General features: G+C 35.7%; 1 pseudogene; it reads left to right on the forward strand.

Annotated features, from left to right (window-relative positions):
* The first annotated feature begins 513 nt into the window (after positions 1 to 513).
* Positions 514 to 14,441, forward strand: part of LOC101012628 — a 43,781-nt pseudogene continuing 29,853 nt past the window's right edge.

A 14,441-nucleotide genomic window follows, 5' to 3' on the forward strand; every position in this document is an offset into this window, starting at 1 on the left:
TTTTTAGTAGAGATGGGTTTCACTGTTTTGGCCAAGCTGGCCTCGAACTCCTGAACTCGTGATCCACCTGGCCTCCCAAAGAGCTGGAGTTACAAGTGTGAGCCACCGCACCTGGTTTACTGTATTCTTGAATGTTACAGTAACATGCCTTTATATTCCTAGCGGTTAGCCTATTACTCAACTAAATCTTCTATTCTTATTTTTTGCATTTGCTTCTCCCCTGGAGAAAAACATATGAGTCCTTTGAGAGCATTCATCCATTCATAGGCTCACTCTTTTAATACATTCTTCATTTATTTGTTCAGTAAACATTTCTGAGAACTGGCATACTCTTGGGTAGATTCTGGGGATATAAGGACTGAACATTGCCCTTTCTTTTAAAAAGCATGTAATCTGGCAGATAAGGTGGACAAATAACATTGATACATGGTGATATTATACTGTGGTACTAAGGAAGCACCCAGGAGAAATATTAACCCCAGAGTAAGGTAAGAAGATAAATCGGGATTCAGGATGGGAAAGCATCTAGCTGTCTTAGAGGAAATACCATCGATTTTACAGATGAAGAACATTGATAATGGCACTTCAAACACAGGTGAAAAAGTATGAAAAAAAATTACCATTAGAAAACTTCAATAATTCTGTAGAATTATAGGTCAAAAAAGGCAAGCAGGTAACAGGTCACAAAAGACCTTGATAATCATATTAAGGGGCAAGCATGTTCTTATACTGTTTGTGGCAGAAAGTCAATGGAGGGATGAAAGAGACAAGCAACATAATAGATTAGAATTTTTTTTAAATGACTCTATCTCAATAAGAAGAATAGACTAGAAGAGGGTAAAAATAGAGGAAGGGTATTGAGGTAGGACATGTTTGCAGCAATCCAAACATGAAATAATAATGATGGAATGTCCTAAAGCAATGGCAGTAAGAATGGTGAGAGGGAAGTAGATTCTGGACATATTAGAGAGAAAAAGTCAACAAGTCTCAGAGAATGGTTAGATGTGCTATACAAGGGACTCATACACTGGTTTGGCAGTGTACCTTTCATTGACATGGGACAGGGGCACAGGAGAACATATGAGTCGAAAGAGAAAGATGAAAACCTCTAATTTTGCATATTGTTAGGTTTTGGGTTCCAAAGAAGAATGCTATGAGCTAGTGATTTCCCCAGCAGAGCTGGCAGCTCTAAAATTTCAAAAGAAATGAGGGCCAGGCATGGTGGCTCACACCTGTAATCTGAGCAATTTAGCAGGCCAAGGCAGGAGGATCACTTGAGCCCAGAAGTTCAAGATCAGCCTGGGCCACATAGTGAGACCCTATCTTTTTATTATAGCAAATAAAAACATAAAATAATGGAGACAGATGAGTAAGTAAACTGAGCCATTATTGAGAGTTTACAGGGCAAGTGAGAGGAAAAGATAGAAGGCCTTGTGCTGGAGAGTGAAGCTGGCAACAAACCAGGAGAAATGAGAAGGCATGAGAAACTGACAGTCTTTGAGAGACAAACGTGTACTTGGGAGTGAAGAACTGAGAAATCTTGGAGGAAAGAGGCTTTGTTTAAAGATGGGTACTTTGTGGTTTAAGATTTTCATAGCTGTAGAATTGATGGCGACTTTCCTAGCAGAGAAAGTTTATAACATTACCAAATATACCTCTTTTGATTCATTCTCTCGAAGTTGACAAAAGGCTAAGTGTTTTTTAAAGAAAAGTACATGAAATCCATGTGGTTATCTTTGTTTTCCACAAGGATATCCTAAAGGCATCTGTGATCAATTGACATGTGCAATTTTTGTTACTTCCAGTTATTTGATACAGAACTATTTAGTAATAACCTTCTCTAGAAGGACTGAGAAGATAAGATTCATCTAGGAAATATGTTAATCAATAATGTAATTTGTTCCTTAACTTACGATATAGAAAGTATAGTAGAGTATATATTTTCCCAAATGTATTACAGATTTTTATCCATTTCATTTTTCTTTTTTTGAAGGGTTGTCTGACACATACTTTAAAGACATCATTCCTCAGTTGGGTTTTAGTCTGTTGAAAGTTGGATTCTCATATCCCTGAAGACAAATCATGTGCAAGACATGTTCATCTCGTGAGACTGCTCTGTGGAGACTTGGAATGTGAGAGTTTTGCCAAACAGTTGCTAAAAGGCAAACAGTTGAGATACCCCAACATTTTTAATACCATGCAATTTTCTTTGAGACACCAGATTTGGATGAATATCAACTCATTGAAAACTCATATATTAATTGCAGTTTCCTTTGAGAACAAGTTCAAGGAAAACACTGCTCATAAAAATGAAGATAAATTATGAAATCAGAGAACATGCTATACCATAGGAAGTATGAAAACAGTTCTCAGCTACATTGTACTTAGAAATGTTTTGTAAAATTATTACAGTCATATCTTTGAAGTAGGTAACCATTTCATCCAACAAAAAACCAATACCATTTACTATTCAAAAGAGAAAACACATGTGATCTAACTTAAATTTTTTTCAATGTCTACAGTTTAGTCTACCTCATTAAAATTTACTACTCAAACATGTTATAAACTATAAACTACTAAGACAGTAAAAGCTTTAACGGTAAATTTTAATGAAATAATTATTAAGAAATGCTTTATTATTGTAAAGAGGCTACACCAGACATGGAGAATGTGTACTGAATTTACAAAACATTCTTCTCTCAGTTTCCTCATCTATAAAATGATGCTGTACAAGTATATGCCATGAGAATTAAATGTGATAATACATATGAGACATCCTGTGTAAAGGTCCTAAGTTGTAGCACCTAAAACAAGTTGGGTCCTACAGGACTAACAATTATTATGATTACCCTCTTAGATTGCCAACACATTTAGCATGGCTATTTGAGACCACATATAACACAGTAGAGGCCCCTTCACTAATCCTGGGGAGGCATTATACCATACTTTTTATACACTACAGTCCCTTATGTACCAGATATAAGACTGGATTGGTAAGATTTAAAATGTTTTAAAAATTGGAATGAAATGAGAATTTTTAAAGCTCCATTAGCAACTTTTCATGACTGGGAACTTTTTGAAACTGTATCTTTTTTATCTTAGTAGATAAAATTTCCCTATCAATATATTTTTGGCAGACTGGCACATATGCTATGAGATTTTTCCATTATGGGACTTGCTCTCTTATTCCTTTTTTGAGGAAGATCACCAAGAAGCTAAAAGTACTCCTAACTGGGTTGACGGAGTAACATAGGAGACAGAATTTGGAAATAGTCACCTAAGTGTTTATTTCATTTAAATTTCACTATAAGCTCTTTACACTCTCATACAATTTGAATGTACGAATTTTGAGAGTAAAATGTGATTTGGACAAGTAGAAATGGAATTAGGTCATATTCTACTATATGGGTTTCCTTGGTATAATTTGGTGAACAGTGGATACAATAATAAAAGTCCCAATCCTGATTGGCATCTAGAAAGGCTGTTTTTCTCAGGAAAGAAATGACAGAGTTTTGTAGAATCTTGGTTTTTCTGGTACTAGAATTTCATTAGGTTGATTATTTCTGGTGGGTCTTGATCATTGACTCTTCATTTCCATTGTGAACTCTATGGATGTGGCCCCCACCCCTACTCTGGAGGCGCCCAAAGTAGAGACAATCACTTTTCTTTGAAGAAAATCCTGTGATATCCGCAAGTTATGAATCTACTGGCTTGTTAAATATATTTTGCAAATTTCATGTCAGTTTCTTTTTTGGGGCGGCAAATTTTAAGTTTTGGCCAATATCCTGCACAGGAAGAAGGTGGGCTCTTCCATGGCTGATGATTGTTACACAATGTATCATCTTTTGAGAAACTCAGAGATGCAGCAGAAGATTTGCAACTCTCATTGATAGCTATTCAACTTTTGACTTTATGGACAGTCAAGCCTGTAATCCCAGCACTTTGGGAAACCTATGTATGAATTCCCTCTAGAGTCATTGTTATTCATGTATATACTAGATATCAACTTTTAAGTACGTAAAATGGTGGTGGGTTTTTTTTGTTTTGTTTTGTTTTTTTTTTTTTTTTTTTACCAATTTCTCTTTGTCTTGGATCTTAATGATATAAAGGCAATACTTAAAAAGCAGGAACAATGGCTCTTCTGCTACCAAATATTGACAGCTAAATGGTCTTCTCTATTTCTTTGTTTTCAGGTGGATAATCAAGTGATTTGGTTGCATTATCTGTGAACTCACTGCTCATCAGGTTTGAACTGATCAACTAGACAGCATCTCTTTCATTGCTTCTGGGGTTACATGCTGGCTCAAAGGCAATGACCCTCCCAAGTAGCTAAGAATAAATAAAGCCAAAAATAGTAACTGAGTTTCCATGTAATTTTCATTAAAATGAGTTGAAAATCAAAATTTTAAAGCCAAAATAATCATTTTTGACAAGTGTCCTCCAATATTTAATTGGCAAGTGTCTGTCAGTTCTTCACATGAAACCAAATTGTTCTATTGTCTAGGGTTATATTTTTCTCACTAATCTATATCTGATTTTCATGAAAGAGCTAAATTGGTTTAAATTAGTTAACCTGCATATATCCTTATGGAAACTACTTTATACTACCATAGGTAGTTGTCAATACTTTGTTTGAAAATCCTCCAAAATAAATTGGTGTGGTTGTGCCATATAGAAATGAACTTTGGGATCTCAGCACCGATGGACATAAACATTCAAGAGGACCTAGATCTTCCTCTGAGTAAAACTTTGTGCTACCTGTAGACAGTACTTCAGACCACCTTAATACTGATATCAGTGAAGTGGCACTAATCTTTATTTTAATTAACTACTTTCTTCTTCCTTTGACCCATTTATCTACTTATTGTATCCAGTTGTGAATTATGTTTCTTTAAGCCATGACTTCGGTTATTTATTTATTTATTTATTTATTTATTTTTTAAAACAGAATCTTGCTCTGTTGCCCAGGCTGCAGTGCGGTGGCATGATCTTGGCTCACTGCAACCTCCACCTCCCAGGTTCAAGTGATTCTCCTGCCTCAGCTCCCGAGTAGCTGGGACTATAGGCATGAGCCATCACATCCAGTTAATTTTTGTATTTTTAGTAGAGACAGGGTTTTGCCATGTTGACCAGGGTGGTCTCTAAATCCTGACCTCAGGTGATCCACCTACCTTAGCTTCCCAAAGTGCTGGGATTACAGACATAGGTCACTGTACCTGGCCAAGCTCAAACACTTTATGTCCCAAAGTGGGGTATAAATAAATAGTAGGAAGAATAATAACAGTTACTATTAACAATACATTTTTACTTTAGACTTTTCTAGCTGGAAGAGGCTTGTAGAGACTGCCTAGCTTTTTAATCTTAACAGCTCAGGTTCAGAATAGTTAAGCAACTTAAGTCTGTAGCAGTCTCTGGTGAAAATCAATAATTTCTCATTCTCCACTTAATATTCTTTCCACTATTCCATGATGTGTCTTGGGTCAGGTGCCTCTGATTTTTCAGAGCAGTAGTTTTTGTTCTCATCCTTTGACCAGATGAAACATATGGAATCCATCTATCCTCTGCCAGAATATCACTAGAAACTATGAAAGTAGGGATTTCCTTTCTCTAACACTGACCCTTTCACAAACCTGAAAATTTTCTGAACAAAAATTCCTGTTTGATAATCTACATAAACATTAAAGCTTCAACTTTGATTTTCAAGAGTTAATAACAGTTAAAATATCTTATAATGTAGTAAAATCCTCACACCCCAAACACAGGGCTTGTAGTTGTATTTACATAGATATTCAGAATCTGAGAATTTTTATAAGTATTAGTAGCTGGCAAGAGAAAATAGAGGGAATCCAAAATTAAAGTGATTAAATCCATCCAAGAGGCTATTATCAAAAGGAAACTCCTCTCATTCTCATTCCACTTCCAAAGTGGAAAACAGCCAAGAAGCATTTTTCCCCCACCTCTTATCAAAAATTGCATCCCTAATTTCAAAAGTCTAATGGTGCTAGCCTCTTTCTGGATCCATCTGTGCTATGTCTGGACTCTCTCTGCCACAGAAACTCAGGTCTGGTTTTATTCAGTTGTACTTTGCTCTGTACTTTCTTTTTATGTACTCTTTAAACGGTTATTTTGACTATAGTTCTCATCAAACAAAAGATGTCTATCTTTTATCATTTGAAGATATTGAAGGAATGTTTCTTCTCTCACCGCCTCTCAAAGCATTTATGCCATTATATAATGAGAAGAGAAATTCCACAGAGACCAGTTACAATAAACATGTGCAGGCTAAAGATATGTATATGTATTTTATATTTGATATATTTAGTTCAATATCTGAAGAGGCCTGAGTAAATTTATGATGTTCTATTGCAAGCTATGTGATTTTTACAGACTCCAAGGAAAACATATTCTAACTTTTGCTCCCTCAGATAAAATGTATATTGAATAAAAGACAGCTTGTCTTCTAAATGTACCTATTCATGTTGGAAGTCTAAGCATTTCACGGTATTTTGAAGTATACTTTGATATTTGAAAATGCATTGGTTTGCATAGATCTCTTTTGTCACAATGTCAAACATAAGTAGAAATATTGTCCGCAGTATTATTATCAGTTCTAAAGTATAATGATGACATAATTTGAAATGCAGCCAGCCACAACCTGTAGTCTAGAATGGTAAAAATGACAATCATACCATCAACATGTGATCTGGTGCCCACATGAACTCCTCCTAGAACAGAGGTGGAGATGGCAATGCCAAAGGCACAGAAGGGACATAGCAAAAGACCACAGGGATGTAGTGTTTGCTGGGTCCATTGATTCGACATCTTGTGCATATTGAAAGAAGGTTAAGGTAGTTGTCATTCGTTAACTTGTGTGGGTTTGAACCCCAGCTCCAAGAGTATAAAAAGGATGTTCACTTGTGCAAATTATTTAACCTCTCTATGTCTCCATAGCCTCTTCTGTAAAGTAGAAAAACAGTAGTCACCTTACAGAATTAATGAGGTTTAATAAGAACGAATATCAAGTTCTTATCAGAGACATCTGTAGAGAGCAATGGTTATTAATGCAGTCTCTGGCCCAAGAATGGCTAAGTTTTAAACTTGACCCTGACACTATCTGTGAAATTTTCTTCACTTCTTTTAGCCTCCGTTTTCTCTTTAGAAATACAGAGATGGTAAATAATAGTAGCATTGTTGTGTGGATAACATTAGTTAATTCATGTGATTTTAAAAAGTGCCTAATGCATGACAAATGCTCAAAAATATTAGTTGTTATTAGATTTCCTTAAAATGTTACTTGGAAAGCACCCACGGCTGTGGCAATAGGGTTTGCTTTCCATTGTTTGCTTAGTTTGCTCCCATAACAAATAGAAGGAGAAAAATTCTCTCTCTTTTTCTCTTCCTGTCAGTGTGCCTCTTGTCTAAACCCATTTTCTCTGCTCTCAGAAGAAACGAGGTATACTTGCTTTGGTGGTGGTGGTAAGGGGAGGGATGCACATTAGGCTTGCATCCTGACTCATCCTGACCCATCTGTCTAGCAATATCTCCAAAATGCAGTGTGCATTGCCATGAAAGCTGGGAAACCAGACATTTGCAGGCACATGCATTTCCCTGAATGGTGTTACGAAGGACTGCATTTAAGAGGTCTTAGATTTCATCTTTATTCATGGGATCAACAAGTATGGCCTCCAATGCCAGGGTGCAGTTGTCTGTGGCTCAGCACTTGACAAAGGTGATTTTATTGGATGATGAATCTTACTGAATGTTACAACTAACAATGCTATTGTGTGTAAGTAGATGGGGTTTGAGGTACAGCCAGGTGTACCAATCCTGAGAAAAGACAATGCTGCTTTGCATTATCAGTTTAATAAAGCATGTGCTGTCAGTAATATTTCTTTCTTTTAAAAATACATATGGTTGCTGATACGGTTTTTTGAATTGTGGCATACTGAGTCCTTGAACTCACAGATTCAGTTATATCAACATGAGCATCTTGCACAAATGTTAGCCTTGCCCACTCACCACCCTAGTGGAAAAGGCTACTGAAAAAGCAGGTCTGGTTGCCTGAAACGTCTGCCTGTCTATTTGTAAGGAGGAATTGAAGTGGGTTGAATAAGAAGAGAGACAGGTGGGTGGAAAGTGATATGAAACTAGGTTTAGCTAGAAAGCAATTTCCTAAAGAACTTTTACTCTCACTGGTGTTCATCGTCCATAAAACTTGACCTTATTTCCAGAGCAAAAGAATTAATGATCATGTGAAAAGGGATGCTGTCAATTTTTCCTAAGTTTCTCAGCAGCAAAACTTCTTCATTCAACTCTAACTGCCATTTGGTCAAGGTAAGACAACTTTCTATGTATCTAATTTACTGCGTGTCATTCATGCTAAGAATGCAGTACAGGACTCTGTATATTAACTGAACAGTCAGATGGTAAAAGAATCACTTTGACCATTTACTGTGTGAAGTTCAGGAACATTTTTTGATAAAATAAGTAATTCCATATGCATGTGAATTGTTAGCATTTGATTCTTGTTTCTCTTGTAATATCCTTGGTCTTTCGTCTTTTGAATCAATTAGGTCAGTCTCAAGGGGATTAAAAAAAAGAAAAAGAAAGAAAGAAAAACAGACCATAGTTTAAGCCAGAACATTCTAACACTGTCCACTCAACATATGGTGTTTATAGATCTTGAAAACAGAATGAGGAGGAATGCTTCAGATTAGAAGGACTCCCTACATCAGGGATGGTTTTAATTTGTTCATGTTTTAAGTCTTTGGTCCTGGAGTAGTTCTTATTACAGTCAATAAAATGCTTAGTGAAATGAGGGTAAAATATCATAATTATGTTCCTTGAATAAGATTTGTATGTCCCCTGTGGCATGCAAATATGCCACTTTGTACTCTTTTTGTTTTTGTTTTTTGAAAGAAAATATTAGAAGAAGGTCAGATTTGCTAAGGATAGAGGACTTACCTGATAATTCTGCACCTCTTCTAAGACACCATGTGAGAAGTTGCTGCATGGAGGTAGAGCTACCTTAAAAATCTTTACCCTGAGCCAGGGCAGTGCGGCTGGCCTTTGACTCCACAGGAAAGTCCGCCCTCTATCCAAACCTTCTTGGTCCAGACAGCCCAGCACAGATGGCATGAGTGTTTCTGCCGAGCCAGCCGGCAAGAACAGGCAGGCAGACATCTGCAGGTGAAGGCCAGGAGGGAATCACGGCTGGAAGGTCACTGAAAGTCGATGCACAGAAAGGCTGTTTCCCCGGCAGCAGAAATTACCCTGTAAGACCTCTGCAGGTCCACATAGGCAGTAGGCCAAGAGCGACGGACGCCGCATACTTACGCAGTCCTTAGAAGGGGATCCTGCACCTGGTGTCGATTAAAATCCAAAACACCTGAGTCACATCTGACTCTAAGATTATAACAAGCTTCCACCTAAGGTTCTGAGCACCATACTGCCCTAGGAATGGGTCTGTTAGCACATTAAAATCACATGGAAAGTGTTTTAAAAACCCAAAGCCCAAGCTATACTCCAGAACAATTAAGTCATCAACTCCGGGGGTGGATAACAGCATTATCTACCTCTAAACGGTTCCTGCAGAGGACAAGACTCAAACAGAAAGGAACACTTCTCAAAGCACAAAGCTAGGGTGTTTTCTGATATGCTGTATTAAGGGAAGCAGAGGCCGAGCTCTAGACACGCAAAATTAAAACTTGAGCCAATGGCTATAGAGATGTCATTTTTTCTTAAGAAATTGTATGTTAAGGAATGGAGAACTTTAGTTTCCTCATATGTAAAATAAGATAATTGGATAAATTGATCTCCAAGGTTCTCCCATTTCTATTTCCATAATCAAATGCTGGTGTAAAATTTCACACAGACCATTCTTTTCCTTTCTTGCAAAAATGTTAATTGATTTTTCTGATGATTAAAAAATGAGAATATCAGAATTTTATGTTTTAAAGCACCTCCCCCAACCATCATTCTCAGCAAACTAACAGGAAAAGAAAACCAAACACCACATGTTCTCGCTCATAAGTGGGTGTAGAACAATGAGAACACATGGACACAGGGAGAGGAACATCACACACTGGGGTCTGTCAGCGGGGAGGGGGGCTAGGAGAGGCGGAGCATTAGGACAAATACCTAATGTAGACGACAGGTTGATGGGTGCAGCAAACCACCATGGCACGTGTATACTTATGTAACAAACCTGTACGTTCTGCACATATATCTAAGAACTTAAAGGAAATAATTTAAAAAGTCAAAAAATAAAAAAAATAAAGTGCCTTCCCCACATTTCCAAATATCACATAATAGTTAGTAAATGAAACATTTTAAAAAGTTAAAAAGTGATAGCCTTGCTTTCACCACTTCTGTTCAAAATTGTGTGCAAGGTCCTAACCAGTGCAACAAGAGAAGAAAAAAAAATAAAGAATACAGTTAAAGAGAAAAAAATAAAACTCCTTATATTCACAAATGACATGATTGTCTACATTTAAAAAATCCAAAAATATACAAAAAAGACAACTATATTTAATAACTGAGTTTTGCAAGGTCTTGGGATATAAGAACAATATACAAATATCAATTATATTTTTGTATAAAAGCAAGGAAAAAATCACAAATTTTTTAAAGTATAATTTAAAATTACATCAAAAACACCAACTACTTACATGTAAATTTAACAAAATCTGCACAAGATTTGTATGTTAAAACTACAAAATATTGATGAGAAAAATTAAAAATATTTGATGTTCATGGATTACAAGGCTCAAAGTTGTCAAAATGTAAATTGTCCCCAAATTGATCTATAGATTCAATCCTATTTCAATATCCAAGCAGGCTTTTGTAAAACTGAAAGGCAGATCCTAACATTTATATGAAAAAGCAAAAGACATAGACTAACCAAAATAATTTTGGAAAAACAACAACAAAGTTGACTGATTCATACTACAGGATTTAAAGGCTTACTATAAAGCTATAGAAATCAGGGCAGTATGGTATGAGACTTTCAGAACTAGATGAGGGCAGGAGGATATGGATTGAAGGAGGCACCTGAGCCATACCACACATGGCCCATACAGTGGGAAGGGACCCCATCCATGCACTGGTCCCATTTTTGTAAATAAAATTTTATTAAAATACAAATTATTTTTTCCTATAAGTATGACTTATGCAATAATCATTACATACTTACACTACAAAAATGTTTTATGGCTTATCTGAAATTCAGATTTAACTGGGTGTCCTGTATTTTATCTGGCAAACCTATGCAGAACCTCAAAAACTAAAATATTTACTATTTGGATCTTTTATAGAAAAAGTTTGCCAACTCCTGATTGGAAAGGAAGAAAACTGTCTCTAAAAATTATATTATCAATATTTCCAATCATTTTAAATTGTGCTGTCATTAAAAGTAGTCATAAAATAAAGCATAAATATATTTGTCTTCTTTTGGCTACAAAGATTGAAGTATTACACATACAATTTTAACAATCTGGCTAAATATTTTCACCAGTTTTAAAACTTTCAACTAACCATTCTGAATGTGAGGACATACTATAATCTAGGGCAGCAGATCACAAACCTTCACATCAGATCAACCTAGGATGCTTTTCTAAAGAAAAGTACATATTCTTAGACCTCCACTCAGAAATTCGGATTTTTAAGTGCCTGAAATAAAAACTAGGAATCTGTATTTTTTTTTAAAGTTCTTTGAGATGATCCCGATGTAAAGACCAGAGAGCTGGTGACTTCTAGCAGTAGTCTGAAAACTTTAACCCGCATTGGAATAAGCTGGAAGTCTTGTTTAAACAGACTGCTGAGCCCCCAACTCGAGATGTTCTGATTTAGTAAGTATACAGTGGGGCACAAGAGTGTCTAACAATTTTCCATGTGATGCTGGTACTGCTGGTCTAGGGACCTCATTTTGAGAAAGAATGTGCTGTAGAATTTTATGTACCTAATTTGCAACTCTCTTAAATTCAAATCTACATTATTAACAAAAATTCAATATTATATAATATAATGGAATTTTATTCCTACAAAATGGACTGTATTGTTTATTTCATCTACAAAAGAAATGTTAAGTTTTTATATTTGTTCTTCAAACTGTTTTGCTATAATCTAGAATATCTCTAATTTCATCAAAAATAAGTCATAAGAATGTAATGCCTATAAGTCTTAAGCAGACAAGTCTTAAATGTGGAATTGGAAGATTATTGTAAAAATTAAGCTATTTACTAATAAACAAGCTTAGTAAAGTTTCAGGATACAAAATCTATATGTAAAATTCAACTGTGGCTGGGCATGGTGGGTCACACCTGTAATCCCAGGACCCTGTGAGGCCAAGGTGGGCAGATCATCTGAGGTCAGGAGTTCAAGAACAGGCTGACCAACATGGTGAAACCTCATCTCTACCAAAAATACAAAAATTGGCCAGGCATAATGGCTCATGCCTGTAGTCCCAGCTACTTGGGAGGCTGAGGAAGGAGAATTGCTTAACCCAGGAGACAGAGGTTACAGTGAGCTGAGATTGCACCACAGCACTCCAGCCTGGGTGACAGAGAAAAACGCCATCAAACAAACAAACAAACAAAAAAACCAGCCAATTGTATTTCTCTAAAGTAAAAATGAACAAACCAAAAATGAAACTAGGAAAACAATTCTATTTTTTAAATAGCAAAAGTAATAAAATGCTTGACAATAAATTTAACCAAAAAAATGTAAGACTTACACACTGAAAACTATAAACATTGTTGAAAGATATTAAAGAAGAGTTAATGAAGTTGAAAGACATCCTATGTTCATGGATTGTAATGTTTAACATTATTAAGATGTCAGTACTCTACAAATTGATCTACAGATTCAACATGATTCCTATTAAAATCTTAATTTACTGTTTTGGAGAAATTTGCAAGCTAATCTCAAACTCATATGGAAAAATATTTCTCATATGCTAGAGAAAAAGAATAACCAAAAAGTCTTGAAAGGAAAGAACAATGTTAGAGGATTTACATTTTCTAATTTTGGAACTTACTTGAAAGCTAGAAAAATCAAAACAGTGTGATACTAGCAATAGACTAGACATATATAACAATAGAATTGAATTATGAGTGCTGAAATAAACCCTCACATTTTTAGTCAATTGACTTTTGACAAGGGTGACAAAAAAAATTATCTTTTCAACAAATGGTTCTGGGATTACTGGACATTCACACACAAAAAGAAGAAAGTTAGAACTATCTGTCACACCATATACCAAAATTAACTCAAAATGGATCAAATTACTAAATTAAGAGATTAAAATTATTTTTAAATTATAATTTTTATTAAAGATTATTTACAATGTATACTTTTTAATAAAAATATTAGAAAACTTGGGTTTAAATCTCCATAATTTCGAATCAGAAAACTGCTTCTTAAATAGGGCACAGGCTGGGTGCGGTGGCTTATACCTGTAATCCCAGCACTTTGGGAGGCCAAGGTGGGTGGATCACAAGATCAGGAGATCGAGACTGTCCTAGCTAACACAGGGAAACTCTGTCTTTACTAAAAATACAAAAAATCAGCCAGGCGTGGTAGCACATGTCTGTAGTCCCAGCTGCTCAGAAGACTGAGGCAGGAGAATTGCTTGAACCCAGGAGGCAGAGGTTGCAGTAAGCTGAGCTCACGCCACTGCACTCCAGCCTGGGTGACAGAGAGAGACTCCATCAAAACAACAACAACAACAACAAAAAAGTCAAAATGGCACCCAAAGCACAAACAACAAAAGAAAAATTTGATAAACTGGGAATAATCAAAATTAAAAACTTTTGTGCTCCAAAGGACACTACAAAAAGTGAAAAGGCAACCTACAGGAGAAAATTTTTGTAAGTCATATACTTGATAAGGGACTAAGGTCTAGAAATTTAATAGTTATATAAATGACTATTAAAACTCAGTAGTAAAAAGACAAATAGCCCAGTTGAAAATGGGCAAAAGATCTCAATAGATAGTTCTCTAAAGAAGATATACAGCTGTTCCATAAGCACATGAAAAGGTGCTCAAGGTACTTGGGAGGTTGAGGCAGAAGAATCACTTGAGGCCAGGGGTTTTAGACCAGCCTGAGCAACATAGCAATACCACGTTTCTAAAAATAAATAAATAAGTATTTTAATATCTAAAAAACAACAACAAAAAAAGATGTTCCAAGTCATTAGTCAACAAGAAAACACAAATCAAAACAACAATGAGATACTGCTTCATAGCTACTTGGTTGGCTATAATAAAAACACACATATACATACATAAACACACACACACACACAAAGAGAGAAAATAACAAATGTTGACGGGAATATGGAGAAATTGAAGCCTTCATGCATCACTGGTAGAAATGTAAAATGCTGCAGCCATTTTGGAAAACAATTTGCCATTTTCTTAAAAACTTAAACATGGAGTTA

The sequence above is a fragment of the Papio anubis genome, chromosome 8, assembly GCF_008728515.1.
Source record: "Papio anubis isolate 15944 chromosome 8, Panubis1.0, whole genome shotgun sequence".
NCBI classification, from domain to species: domain Eukaryota; kingdom Metazoa; phylum Chordata; class Mammalia; order Primates; family Cercopithecidae; genus Papio; species Papio anubis.